This window comes from Schistocerca serialis, chromosome 2, assembly GCF_023864345.2.
Source record: "Schistocerca serialis cubense isolate TAMUIC-IGC-003099 chromosome 2, iqSchSeri2.2, whole genome shotgun sequence".
Lineage (NCBI taxonomy): Eukaryota > Metazoa > Arthropoda > Insecta > Orthoptera > Acrididae > Schistocerca > Schistocerca serialis.
In genome coordinates, this window is record NC_064639.1 from 598,290,205 (window position 1) to 598,305,161 (window position 14,957).

Genomic DNA, 14,957 nt, shown 5'->3' on the forward strand with positions numbered 1-14,957 from the left:
ATGGATCCACATTGATTTTTCTGGACCTTGCTGGAACACACAATGACTTATTATGGTGGATGCCTTCAGTAATTTTCCTTTTGTGGTTCTTATGAACTCTATGATGTCAGCCAGTACTTTCTGAACACTTACTTCAATTTTTTACATTGAGAGCTTGCCGGAAGTGTTAGTGTTTGATAACAGACTGCAGTTCTCCTCACAGGAATTTGAACAATTTTGCACAGCCAATGGTACTGAACATGTTACCGCAGTGCCATTTCACCTGCAGTCAAATGGTGAATCTGAACATTTTGTGCAAACATTCAAGGTACAGATGAGTAAATTCCATGGAACTCACTCACAGGAGCAGGCCTTGCAATGGTTCCTGTCTACTTTCTGCGTGATGCCTTGAGATGCACCTTCCCCAGCTGAAATCTTGTGTGGCCACCAGCTTTACACCTTGCTTCATCTGCTGTACCTACCAATCAGGAGTACTAGCCAGTATAATGATACTCATTTTCAGATCCACGACGCAGTACTCTTCAGGGCCTTCTGGACCGAACAGCGATGGCAACAGGGGACCATGTCACATATCCTTGGACACAACATATTATTAATTTCTTCCCCTGCAGGGTCACTGCTCAAAAGACACTGGAACTGGCTTCGTCCTCTGAGACTCTGTGATCCTGTCACTGCATTTCATTTCACAGATTCAGCATGCAGCCAGAAGCCAGGGTCACAGCCATCCACTATGGGCCAGATGGTATCTCAGCTTGAGGCACTTCCCATTGAGATGGATGCACCCTCATCCCCAATGACACCATTACAGCAGCTCATGTTACCATAGGGAATGCCTCCATGTCCTGCCACCTTCCTCTCCAAGGGGGGTCCTCTGGCCCTATATGTAGGCATCGGCCTTCCCTGCAGTTTGCTGGGTGTTTTCACAGCGGCTCAGGATGAATGCCAGCAGGCAGATGGGAGCCTGTCACCAGCTTCATTCTCCGATTTCTGTCCCATCTGCTGCCCCTGTACCTCAACCATATGTGACCATGGCCAGGAGATTTGGGGGTGGGGGGTGGGGGTGTCATAAGCACAGCACACTCTACCAGGCAACATGACAGCTGTTGGTTGGTCAATTACCCACTCCCAGTGATTACCAAACGAAGAAGTCACAATGATGGTGCCACCAGAAAAGTGATAGGCACTGGTGCCACTGCAGTGCAAGCAGTTCCAAGTTAGCTCAACCACTAAGTGACCACCTTCTACTTCTGTGCTTTGCATCACATCATTTCCTTCTCACAAATCCACACCAGCTAGTCTTCAGTGACCATTATAGTGGGACTAGAACTGTTTACTATCCATCTTTAACTCCTGGAATAGTAGTTGAACTTTAGGATCTGCTGTCAGAGACGATTCATACAAAGTTGAGTATTCGTCAATAAATGTGTGTGTTCTTGTCATTAATCATTATCAATGTTTTAGTGTTCTCCTTGTTATTCTCTCTTAGTGTCTCCCTCAGTGCATTAAAAAATGTTGAAGGTGTTAACGAGAAAAATCTCTTTCTGTGGTTGTATCAAAAGTACGATACAACAAGCCCACTGTTGCAGGTTTTGTACAGTTTGTGGTGGGACAGGCTTGGAAGGATTGAACAAAGCCATTAAAGGCTTTGACCCATAATCAAATAGAACTTTCAACCATAGAAGTATTGCTGGAACTTGGTAATACAATAGATAGTGGCAAGTGCCTCTTTTCCACGTTGACTATAACTGCGCTGTACTTTCTTGAAAGTTTTTGTGATAAAAGCAGTGGGCATATCACACAGACCAATTCTATGCTGGAGCAGTGTTCCAGTCCCGGAAGAACATGCATCTGCAGCTAATGCAACAGGCTTATCTGGATCAAAATGAATTAGACAATGATGACTTAACAAAGCATCTTTTAACTGCTGAAATTCATTCTGAGATTTATGGGATCACACAAAGGGAACACCTTTCTGGCAGAGCCAGTTCATTGGAGCTGCAATTAGTGCAGTGTTTGCAATAAACTTAACATAACAGGTTAATTTTCCGCATGATGATCAGTAAAGGGACACTAGCAAATCTTTAATTATGGACAAGTGCGAATGAGCAGGATGAATACCCTGTGCATTTATGACATGTCCTACATATTCAAGTCATTGTGGAAGAATGAGTGCTTTTCCATGTTACATTTTAAGTCAGTGTCTGAGAGAACTTGAAATAAACACTCTAAATTTGCCAAATGTTCAGCAGACCTACGTCTGGCAAGAACTGTATTATCCAGATAGGTCATACTTCTGCCATTGATTATTCCAGAAAATGAAAAATAACAGGAGCTGAAGCACTTCCAAATGGTAGTCTTTGAAACTAGAACAAACCCAGTTGAGTATTGATTACAAAAAAATGCTCTGGTTGCTCGTTCAGCTGCAATTGTAAATATGCATCACATAAATCAGTCTTTGAAAAGAATCTGCCCTATTTATTTTTATTTATCTTACAGCTCGAAACAAGTATTTAACATGCATGGACAATGTTATAATAATTACATTTAGATTATTGATACACAATATTAATAGATTACATGCTATTAAGTAAAAGATCATTTAAGTATATTTAACATAGCATTCCTGAGGTCAAATCATGTCAGCACCATACTGTATGGGCACTTCAATATAAGCCATTTTTTTAACTCATTTTAAAAAATTCTACCAGAAAGCTGTTTCAAGTTGTTTGGCAGAGAATCATAAAATATTGCTTCCTTAATGAATGGGGTATTTGTTGTTAGATTCAATCGTCTGTTCACCATATGAAAGTCTGATTTTTGTCTTGTATTGTAATCATGGATTTCCATATTCCTGTTTGTCACTTTTTTGTCTTTTTTCACTAATAATATTGATTGAAACATATATACTGTATAGATAGTCATAATATTAAACTTAATAAACAGGTTTTTACATGAAGCTCTGGGTCTTATTTTTGCCATAGTTCTTATTACTCTTTTCTGCAATACAAATACCCTTTTTATATTGTATTGTCTACACCCACCCCACAATACAATTCGATAAGATAGATGGGGATACACCAACCCAAAATACGCTATTTTTATTGCTTCGATATCTAAATATTGAACTAATCTCCTTAGTAAATACAGACTAGATGTTATTTTATCACAGACATGATCTATTTGCTGATTCCACGAAAGTCTGTCATCTACACTCCTGGAAATGGAAAAAAGAACACATTGACACCGGTGTGTCAGACCCACCATACTTGCTCCGGACACTGCGAGAGGGCTGTACAAGCAATGATCACACGCACGGCACAGCGGACACACCAGGAACCGCGGTGTTGGCCGTCGAATGGCGCTAGCTGCGCAGCATTTGTGCACCGCCGCCGTCAGTGTCAGCCAGTTTGCCGTGGCATACGGAGCTCCATCGCAGTCTTTAACACTGGTAGCATGCCGCGACAGCGTGGACGTGAACCGTATGTGCAGTTGACGGACTTTGAGCGAGAGCGTATAGTGGGCATGCGGGAGGCCGGGTGGACGTACCGCCGAATTGCTCAACACGTGGGGCGTGAGGTCTCCACAGTACATCGATGTTGTCGCCATTGGTCGGCGGAAGGTGCACGTGCCCGTCGACCTGGGACCGGACCGCAGCGACGCACGGATGCACGCCAAGACCGTAGGATCCTACGCAGTGCCGTAGGGGACCGCACCGCCACTTCCCAGCAAATTAGGGACACTGTTGCTCCTGGGGTGTCAGCGAGGACCATTCGCAACCGTCTCCATGAAGCTGGGCTACGGTCCCGCACACCGTTAGGCCGTCTTCCGCTCACGCCCCAACATCGTGCAGCCCGCCTCCAGTGGTGTCGCGACAGGCGTGAATGGAGGGACGAATGGAGACTTGTCGTCTTCAGCGATGAGAGTCGCTTCTGCCTTGGTGCCAATGATGGTCGTATGCGTGTTTGGCGCCGTGCAGGTGAGCGCCACAATCAGGACTGCATACGACCGAGGCTCACAGGACCAACACCCGGCATCATGGTGTGGGGAGCGATCTCCTACACTGGCCGTACACCACTGGTGATCGTCGAGGGGACACTGAATAGTGCACGGTACATCCAAACCGTCATCGAACCCATCGTTCTACCATTCCTAGACCGGCAAAGGAACTTGCTGTTCCAACAGGACAATGCACGTCCGCATGTATCCCGTGCCACCCAACGTGCTCTAGAAGGTGTAAGTCAATTACCCTGGCCAGCAAGATCTCCGGATCTGTCCCCCATTGAGCATGTTTGGGACTGGATGAAGCGTCGTCTCACGCGGTCTGCACGTCCAGCACGAACGCTGGTCCAACTGAGGCGCCAGGTGGAAATGGCATGGCAAGCCGTTCCACAGGACTACATCCAGCATCTCTACGATCGTCTCCATGGGAGAATAGCAGCCTGCATTGCTGCGAAAGGTGGATATACACTGTACTAGTGCCGACATTGTGCATGCTCTGTTGCCTGTGTCTATGTGCCTGTGGTTCTGTCAGTGTGATCATGTGATGTATCTGACCCCAGGAATGTGTCAATAAAGTTTCCCCTTCCTGGGACAATGAATTCACGGTGTTCTTATTTCAATTTCCAGGAGTGTATATATATCCCCAGAAATTTACATTCTGAACAGGTATTTTCCTGAATGTCCTCATTTAAAACAGTATTTTTATTTGAGCCGCTTGTCTTACAATAAATTAAATTAGTTTTGTTAATATTGACCCTCAGGTTTTCTTTTTCAAAATGTATTTGGGCTTTTTCAACAAAATTCTGTACCACTGAATTTAGGTCAGCAAACCCCAGAGGTGTCATCAGCATACATAGTAATACGATGACTAGTGTCTAATACTTTTGGGAAATCATTCACATAGCAAATAAACAAGAAGGGACCCAAGATAGAGCCTTGTGGCACACCAAAATTTGTATTTCTTATCTTTGATCTTCTTTTTTCGATTACCTCTCCATTATCATACACAACTTCTGTGCATTGTTGTCTATCTTTAAGGTAAGATTCTATTAAAAGCAACAGTTTCCCACTGACACCATTATAAGCAAGTTTACTTAAAAGAGTGCCATGATGGACTCTGTCAAATGCTTTGGAAAGATCTAAAAACACTCCTGCCGTTTCGTAACCTTCATTTATTTTCTCCATCAGACAGTGTACAAACTGTACTGCTGCAGATATGGTGCTCCGACCACTTCTAAAGCCATGTTGGAAATCTCCTATTAAGTTATTCATATTATAGTGCTCGATTAAGATTTCTAGTATTATTTTTTCAACTAATTTACCAAACACTGAGATTAAGGCAACTGGTCTAAAGGTTTAACTATAGCAAGTTTCAGTTTCTTCGGAAACACACCTTCTTCAAGTACACAATTTATTAGATGGACTAATGGTCTGGCTAACTCCCCCTTGCATTTTTTCAGTAGAAAAGGTGAAAATTCATCCCATCCAGTTGATCTTTTATTTTTTAGGCTGTCAATTAGCTGTGTTACGTCCTTGATGGTTACTGTAGGTAGCTTACAAGAGTTCCGTTCCTTTTCCTTATCATATTTAAACTGCCTCTCCTGTTTCATGCAAGTATCATTTTCAATAGCATCTATAAAGTAATCATTAAATATATTGTTAACTATATAAGGATCAGAAAAATTATCATTACGTATACTTAACTCTATATTATTAATTTTAGTTTTTGAATCAGTGTTCCTCATATCATTAACTACTGCCCAGCACGACTTTGAGACAGAGTCAGAATTTCTGATCAGTTTACTAATATGTTCTATTTTCCTTCTCCTTACTTCCTTGCGATACTCATATTTATATTTTTTATAATCCTCTTTATATGAATCAAGACTGGTTTCTCTGTGTAGCTTATACATATACTCCATTCCTTCTTTGAGTCTTTTCATTTTTTCGTCCAGTTTTACACGTTTGACTAGTGGAGGTTTATTATTTTTTTTACATTGATCTTGTTTGCTGGGATAGTAATATCAATATGTCTAGTTAAAATTTTTACAAATACTTCCCATTTGCTGTCAACTCCCCTTTCTCTATAAACTGATTCCCAAGATTCTTGACCCAAAGTTTTCTTTAGCAAGGTGATGTTGTATTCAGAAAATAATCTTCTGTTCTCATATTTTTTTGTTTTGTTTAAGTTTATTAAGACAACCAATCACTAATAATTGTCCTAAATGATCAGATATGTGCCCATTTACAGTCTGTGCCGACACAACATTTTCATAATTGGTCATTACATGATCTATGGAACTGCTGCTTGACTCAGTTATTCTAGTGGGCACATGACCAAGTAGATCTTTAATATCATAGGATTGTATGCAGTTTTGTAAACCTTTGCATTCCTGGCTGTCGCTTAGTGTGTTTATATTAAAGTCTCCTAACATTATAATATTTACTGTATTGCCACCCTTGCTTAGCTTCCCCAATACACTATCCAGTGCTTCCAGGAAAACCTTGAGATTACCAGAAGGGGCTCGATATAAACCTCCCACAATAAGTGGGACGGATACAATCATTAACTTAATTATCACTGCTTCAAAATTTTTCTCAATACAATAACCATTAACCCACGATACTTTTTCTACAGAACTTATTAGGTTACATTTCCTTACGTAAGTAGCAACACCCCCTCCTTTATGTTCTGTTCTACAGAAAAACGATGTAAGATTATACTCCTGTAACTTATAATATTGAATATTATGGTTAGCTTTTTGATGCTCTGTAACCACGATTACATGTGGACCCAGATCTGTAACTAAGGCCTCAAATACATCGATTTTGTTACCCAAGCCCTCAACATTATAATGTAAAAATGATACATTAGTACAATCATGAGAGGATATATCCTTGTCAAGGTTAATATTATCACACAAATTGATAGTTTCTAAATTAGGAACACTGAGGGACTTTGTTATCCTAAAAAATCAACAGTCTTGACAGTGCAGCGAGGAATTATTTCCGTTTGCTTGCTCTGCAGGCATATATAATTATCACTTCCGTCTGTCATGTGTATGACATCTGAGGTACAAACTACCCATTAATTACTTCTGTTGTGGGAGAGGACAAGAATTCACAACATTCTGTGGGTTACTGTGGCTTTGAAATCAGCATACAGACAAACCTCCTGACAGCTTCTTTATTCTGTCTACAGCACTTTGAGATCCTATAACTGACAGTGCTGTTTTCAAATCTGGATATGGAAATTTTAGTATAGCAGAGTGTATGTATGCATCTGACATGTTTTATGTGATTGCACCCCACAGTGTAAAATAATCATAATGTTGTCCACAATAACACTTGAGCTTGCAATATCTCGTTAGCTCTTTAAGTTGAGCAACACACCATTCAGAGTTCTTCTTATGATGAAAAAAAATTTAAATCTTCCTACAGCTAAATGAATCGATGCCTTGTAATGCATGTTGGTTTTCCTAAGGAGTTCTTCATAATCAACATCTTCCGGATGAGAGTCTGGAAACAATTTGAGACACAGACGACAGACACTGGCTGTAACAGTGGACAGAAAGAATGCAATGTGCAACATATCTTTAACGCTCTTCGTAGTGAAATTGCTTCCAGTTGAGCACAACATTATAACAAATCCTCTTTGTTGCAGTAATTCTGGCAAAAGTTGGGTGCAGCAACCAGCTTTAGTGCTGTTTGTTGTGAGTAAGTTTGTCATTTGTTGTACATTGAGTAGCAGTCATTCATTTAATGATAGTTCACATGCAGGCTCAGATGTGGCTAAACACTTTAGACTAGATACAATAATACAGAAAAATTATTGCTTGACTAGCAGAACACAAAGCATGTCAAGACAGGCAGATGAAGGTGGAATGCTATTCAAAAATTACTCTTTGCCATTTTTATTCATGCCATATATATATATATATATATATATATATATATATATATATATATATAAACACTTGAATAGATGTGAGAACTAGACTTACCACCATTTCTGTATGTTGTAGCAAGTCTAGACAAAATTCGGTTGATTTAACTTCTGGAGGAGGTTGAGTAGATGCTACAACATACAATAAATATTAAGATAAATTTCAGTAAAACTTTAATAACAGATACTTTGGAGGACATCCACATCCATATGAGAGGCAATGTACATTTGAGACAGTTGCAGAATACAGTGATAACTGTTTTTTATGTTGAATGTTGGTACTGTAATGTCGCAAATGTTTTTTAGTTCTTGTACTGAATGACAGTCAACCTTCATTTTACATTTGAACTACAACGAGGCTGATATCAGAGTGAGTTATCATAGTGGGCTGAGTGGCACTGAACTCTGACGTAAGTAGACTTGGAACAGCAGCAGCGTACAGAAATCTTGAGGGCCTGTCTTCGTTGATTCTCTCATTTGTGGCTGCTTGTGGCAGTGACTTCCTTTAGCTTGTGGTTCTGTCATGAAGTACCAACTTTATCATGGGACCTCACTCTTCAGACAACACCACAGGAATGAACATTTCATGGTTCATAATAAGATGTTTTTAGTCCTTAAAGGGATACAGCATATGGTTTGCTTACCATCTAATATTATGTCCAAAGTGACCATCTGCATCCTGTTCGGAAGGGAGCCTATGGGGTGAATGGGGTGAGTAATAACTCTCATTTTCTGCTACCTCCTCCCAGGCAACTCAAGTGATGTTCTAAATGCCATTGCAGGGTTCTGGCACTGTGTGAGGCCAGTTTCCTTGCACAGCCTGTTTTGTCCATACATTTTCAATAGATTGTAGCTTGATTCAGTAGGAGGCCAGCTGAGAAGAGAGATCTCTTTTTTTTCTGCAAATCTCTCCTGCCCCTTAGTTGAAATGAATACTGGAGACTGATATTGCTAGAAACAAGTTAATCCTCAGGATATAATTTTTGCACTGACAAGACCATGGCATTGAGTATACTGGACAGCATCAAGTTGGTCATCTTTTTGTGGACCATCCCTAGTCCGTGAAACATATCCAATCACAGATTGTCACAGACACATGGCCGCTCCAAGATGACTCAAAATTATGTTTGTGGTCCAGACAGATACCATGTGCCTATGTACTCATACTGAACCATCTTTCTCTGAGAAAAAATACTGGTTTGTCAAAAAGTATTACATTTTGCCAGTCACAATAGATCTTTCACTCAGTAAACATTAATATGTAGAGTCAATAATTATGGAGCTTCTCCTTGATGGCTGCATGTTTGCTTTGTAGACTCTCCTCCTGATGCCGGTGCTGAAAGATATCGAGCTACACTAGAAATGAAGTGGTATGTTTCAACTGCAGCACATTTAAAAAACGATTTTAGTTGTGTTGTGGTTACAGATTCATTATCCTGGACTGGTATTACATGTCATCGGTCGGGCACACAGTTTTAATCTGCCAAGAAGTTTCATATCAGCGCACACTCCGCTGCAGAGTGAAAATCTCATTCTGGTATGTCATCAACCAGTTTGCACACACTTACTGCAGTCTCCTGTATCACTACATCATTGTGCAGTGTGCTGAGAAACACAGCACTGCACCCCAGTCTCCAATACCATCAAATTCTATTAATATGTGGTGTTTGTTCTTTCAGACATATCTGAAAGAACAGACAACACACATTCGTATAATTTGATAGGCTATCTGGGTAACGAATCCACCTTCTTCAGTGAAGATGCACAAATACGTCTGACCTCATGTGGGAACCTTGGAAGAGCAAACGTGGAGGAAAACAACAGGAGCTGCAGATAGGTGACACTCAATAGGAGTGTGCATAAGCTGTGAAGTGAGCCGAGACAGGCCGTGTAGTTGCAATAAAACTGTGTCCTGGATGGTGCAGTGTTTACTGCACCTGCCTAGTAAGCAGGAGATCCTGAGTTCAAACCCCAGTCCGGTACACATTTTCACTTGTTGCCGCTGATTTCGCGTAATGTCCCAATGCAGCTGACTGCAGTACTCCCTCCCCTTTCCTTTCCTTTTTTCCCCTCTCTACCTTCAATTTACATATCTACATACCATCAAATTCATTGCTACACAAGACCAATGACACGGTCACAAATAGATGGTTAACAATGAAGCATGCTTGTGAATAAAGTGGCTAGACTCAAAGCAAGGTCATTTATGTATCTGCCTTTGAACTGTGTACTGTCATTGGCCTTTATAGAATGAATTGGGCAATGACAGACTTACTCATTGCATTAGACAATCAGTGAACACAGCAGAAAATTGCCAGTTCATGTAGGGATAATATATAACATGACAAATTACTACATAATGAGATTCCTCTTCAGGTAAGGTTATCTTAGAAAAAAAATTAAGCAGGTTAGTCTCTCTAAATGTGTGCTTACAGTGTTTACATCACTAGTCCACACTTTTTGGAAAAAAAAAGCAGACACCACATTTGAGCACTTTACTATTATTAACTGAGGAGTTTACGTACCGACCAGTTCCTGCACTTACACATTTTTTTTCTTATGGATATTTAATGAAACTGAAGATTAATTTTACTTTACACCCCAATTACAAGATACTACAATAATACAAATAATAATGATGTAGTAGGTGATTATAGATAGTCATAACTAGCATGAATTTTTATACATGAGAGAGACGTGTTAGTACTTGAGACTTCAATATTAATTTTCTGACATCCACTAGTGGCAGGCTGACCTACAAAATTTGATGACCATATGTAAACATGTTTCTGTGTTTGGTTTCCATGCCAGAATGACTTCACATTCCAGTACATTACTTAACAGTATATTTATACATCAGAAAAAAATAGTTGTCATCACTGACAGTCGAGTTCTTAACGGTGTCTCTGATCATGATGGGTGAAAACTCACTATAAATGCCATAATTACTGGTGGTACTGAGCAACCACTGTGTCATCTTCCACCAATGCTGTCACTGGATGTGATATGGAGGGATGTGGGATTAGGACACTACTCTTCAGGCCATTATCAAATTTTATGAGCTGGAGCTACTACTATTTGGTCAAGTAGTTAATTAATTGCCATCATGAGACTGAGTGCACCCTGTTCCAGTCCTCATGTGCAGAAAAAATCTATGGCAGTACTGGGAATTGAACCTTGTTCCTCTGTGCTGATGGCCATAGTCAGCAACATTTGCCATTAGTTTAGTTTAGTTTTGTCCATAGATCATATTTTACAATGATGTAAGAAATGTCATGTTTACAGTTTTAGAAAGAATAAGACAAATTTATTAGAAATTTGTCATTGACACATAAAAATATTTTTTTGTAATAGTGTTTTATAGTTAATCAATATCAATACACATTGATTAAATATACAGGGTCTACATAAAGTCCAGGAATACTTCCAGTTATTTTCTGCACAAGAACTAAACATTGTACAGATGTCATACATATTGCATTTTGAAGAGAAACTCCAAAAGTTTTTTTTTAATTTTTTATTATTATTTTTTTTTTTATGAACATTCGATATGCAGACCATGGCAGACACCAATACGGTAATCGAATTTTTGCCATACCTGTCCGCCTGTCCCATCATGGCATCATCGACTGTGGCAATTGCTTCTAGTACTCTCTCCCAGAGCTCTGCTACGTCATGTGGTAGAGGTGGTACATACACCAGATCTTTAATGTGTCCCCACAGTCACACGGAGTGAGATCTGGTGATCAGGGAGGCCATCTCATGAAACAGCTTGCTCTGCACCTGAACTTGCCATGTTCATGACTAGCACTGACTATCGGCAAATTACCAAACTATGCTGTGGTGGTATGAAAAAAAAAACTTTCAGGGTTTCTCTTCAAAATGACATATGTATGATATCCGTGCAATGTTTGGTTGTTGTGCAATAAATAACTGAAAGTGTTCCTGGACTTTACACCCAGTACTAAGAGCTTACTCTCAGTTTTATTTTGGAGGTGATCACTCCTTTGTGCTCTTTATGCTAAATAGCAGTCTGTTATAAAACAAGCTTCCTGCAGTTTTAGGGTCCCTATCTGTCTTTTCAATCTTTTGCTGTAGATATGGTAGTATGGTAGTATGGAGTGTAGCCATGTATGGAAGTGAAACATGGACGATAAATAGTTTGGACAAGAAGAGAATAGAAGCTTTCGAAATGTGGTGCTACAGAAGAATGCTGAAGATTAGATGGGTAGATCACATAACTAATGAGGAAGTATTGAATAGGATTGGGGAGAAGAGAAGTTTGTGGCACAACTTGACCAGAAGAAGGGATCGGTTGGTAGGACATGTTCTGAGGCATCAAGGGATCACCAATTTAGTATTGGAGGGCAGCGTGGAGGGTAAAAATCGTAGAGGGAGACCAAGAGATGAATACACTAAGCAGATTCAGAAGGATGTAGGTTGCAGTAGGTACTGGGAGTTGAAAAAGCTTGCACAGGATAGAGTAGCATGGAGAGCTGCATCAAACCAGTCTCAGGACTGAAGACCACAACAACAACAACATGGTAGTATCTCTACTTCTTGTGTTGTGGTCATGTAAATCTCTATTTAGAGGTGCTGTGCAACTTACCATTAAAAGAAATATTGTATCATATATGTACAAACTTGGCACAGTCAATATTTTTAATTCTTCGAATTTGTTTTTGCAGGACTCCTGTGGTGTTGGTTTAGCTATGTCTCTGGTGGCTTTCTTTTGAAGTTTTAAGATTCTTTGAATGTGTGCATCTTCTGTTCCTCCCCATATTGGTATACAGTACAGTATGTGCAGGAAGTATGTGTGGGAAGATAAGTACATAGTGCATTTTTAGCTAGGTTTGTGTCCAATGTATAACATATTCTTTTCATTAAGAATATATTTGTACTTATTTTTGAACGGATCTCATCAATATGGTTTCCCCATGTCAGAAATTTGTCTGCCTCTATTCGCAAAAAACTATTACAGTCCACTTCTTCTAAGTCTGCATCCCCAATGCTCAGGATAAATTCCTCTGGGCTGTTAGATCTGTATGTTTCCAATTTTGTGCAGAAAGTTTTCTTCCTGTTGATGAACAAATTATTTCTCTGAAATAGTGTTCTGCCATTTCCAGATTCTCACAGGCTCTCGTTTCAAATGTCACTACATACTAGTAAAGTTGTGTCATCAGCATACGTAATCACTTTTTCATTTATATGCAAGATAAACAGCAAAGGTCTTTATCCTAAATCCTGAGCTACTCCATATTTTACCTCCAGAAAATCTGTGTATTTCTGGATTTATGTTTTATTTCCGTTGTCTATTTTCAACTAAGGTTTTCCTCTTATGCCATAACAGTCCAGTCTTTCTATAACAATTTTATGACAGACACAATCAAAAGCTTTTGAGGTCTAAGTATCCACTTGATACCTTTGATGATCCAGTGCCCTGGTGACGTGTGTTATGAAGTTTGCCACTGCAGTCTTAATGGATCTCCCCTTTTTAAATCCATGTTGTGCTTCGTTTAAGCTGTTTTGATTCTCTACGTTTCTAGCATTTGTAGACTTAGAGAAAGCTTTTGACAATGTTGACTGGAATACTCTCTTTCAAATTCTAAAGGTGGCATGGGTAAAATACAGGGAGCGAAAGGCTATTTACAATTTGTACAGAAACCAGATGGCAGTTATAAGAGTCGAGGGACATGAAAGGGAAGCAGTGGTTGGGAAGGGAGTAAGACAGGGTTGTAGCCTCTCCCCGATGTTGTTCAATCTGTATATTGAGCAAGCAGTAAAGGAAACAAAAGAAAAATTCGGAGTAGGTATTAAAATTCATGGAGAAGAAATAAAAACTTTGAGGTTCGCCGATGACATTGTAATTCTGTCAGAGACAGCAAAGGACTTGGAAGAGCAGTTGAATGGAATGGACAGTGTCTTGAAAGGAGGATATAAGATGAACATCAACAAAAGCAAAACAAGGATAATGGAATGTACTCTAATTAAGTCGGGTGATGCTGAGGGAATTAGATTAGGAAATGAGGCACTTAAAGTAGTAAAGGAGTTTTGCTATTTGGGGAGCAAAATAACTGATGATGGTCGAAGTAGAGAGGATATAAAATGTAGGCTGGCAATGGCAAGGAAAGCGTTTCTGAAGAAGAGAAATTTGTTAACATCCAGTATTGATTTAAGTGTCAGGAAGTCATTTCTGAAGGTATTCGTATGGAGTGTAGCCATGTATGGAAGTGAAACATGGACGATAAATAGTTTGGACAAGAAGAGAATAGAAGCTTTCGAAATGTGGTGCTACAGAAGAATGCTGAAGATTAGATGGGTAGATCACATAACTAATGAGGAAGTATTGAATAGGATTGGGGAGAAGAGAAGTTTGTGGCACAACTTGACCAGAAGAAGGGATCGGTTGGTAGGACATGTTCTGAGGCATCAAGGGATCACCAATTTAGTATTGGAGGGCAGCGTGGAGGGTAAAAATCGTAGAGGGAGACCAAGAGATGAATACACTAAGCAGATTCAGAAGGATGTAGGTTGCAGTAGGTACTGGGAGATGAAAAAGCTTGCACAGGATAGAGTAGCATGGAGAGCTGCATCAAACCAGTCTCAGGACTGAAGACCACAACAACAACAACAACAACAACATTATGTTAATAATTCTGTCTTTAATCACTGCTTCTACTATTTTAGACAGAACAGATGTGATTGTTATGTGTCTCTAGTTACTTGGATCTCCTTTACTACCTTGTTCCTTTTTAAAAATTTTGGGAATACTCCTTTCATCATTACTAAATTTATTAGGATCACCAGGGGCTTTGCAAGATATCTAGCACAGTGTTTGACCATTTTCGCTGATATGCCATCCAGACACTCTGTATTTTTATTTTTCGCACTCCATTTTTTTTTTTTTGGAATTTCCAATTCATCAGTAGGGAGTAGGTATAAACTGTCAGCCGGCACTTTTGGGACATTCCATGCTCTTTATACTGATATGTTTTATTTTAGAAGTTTCTCC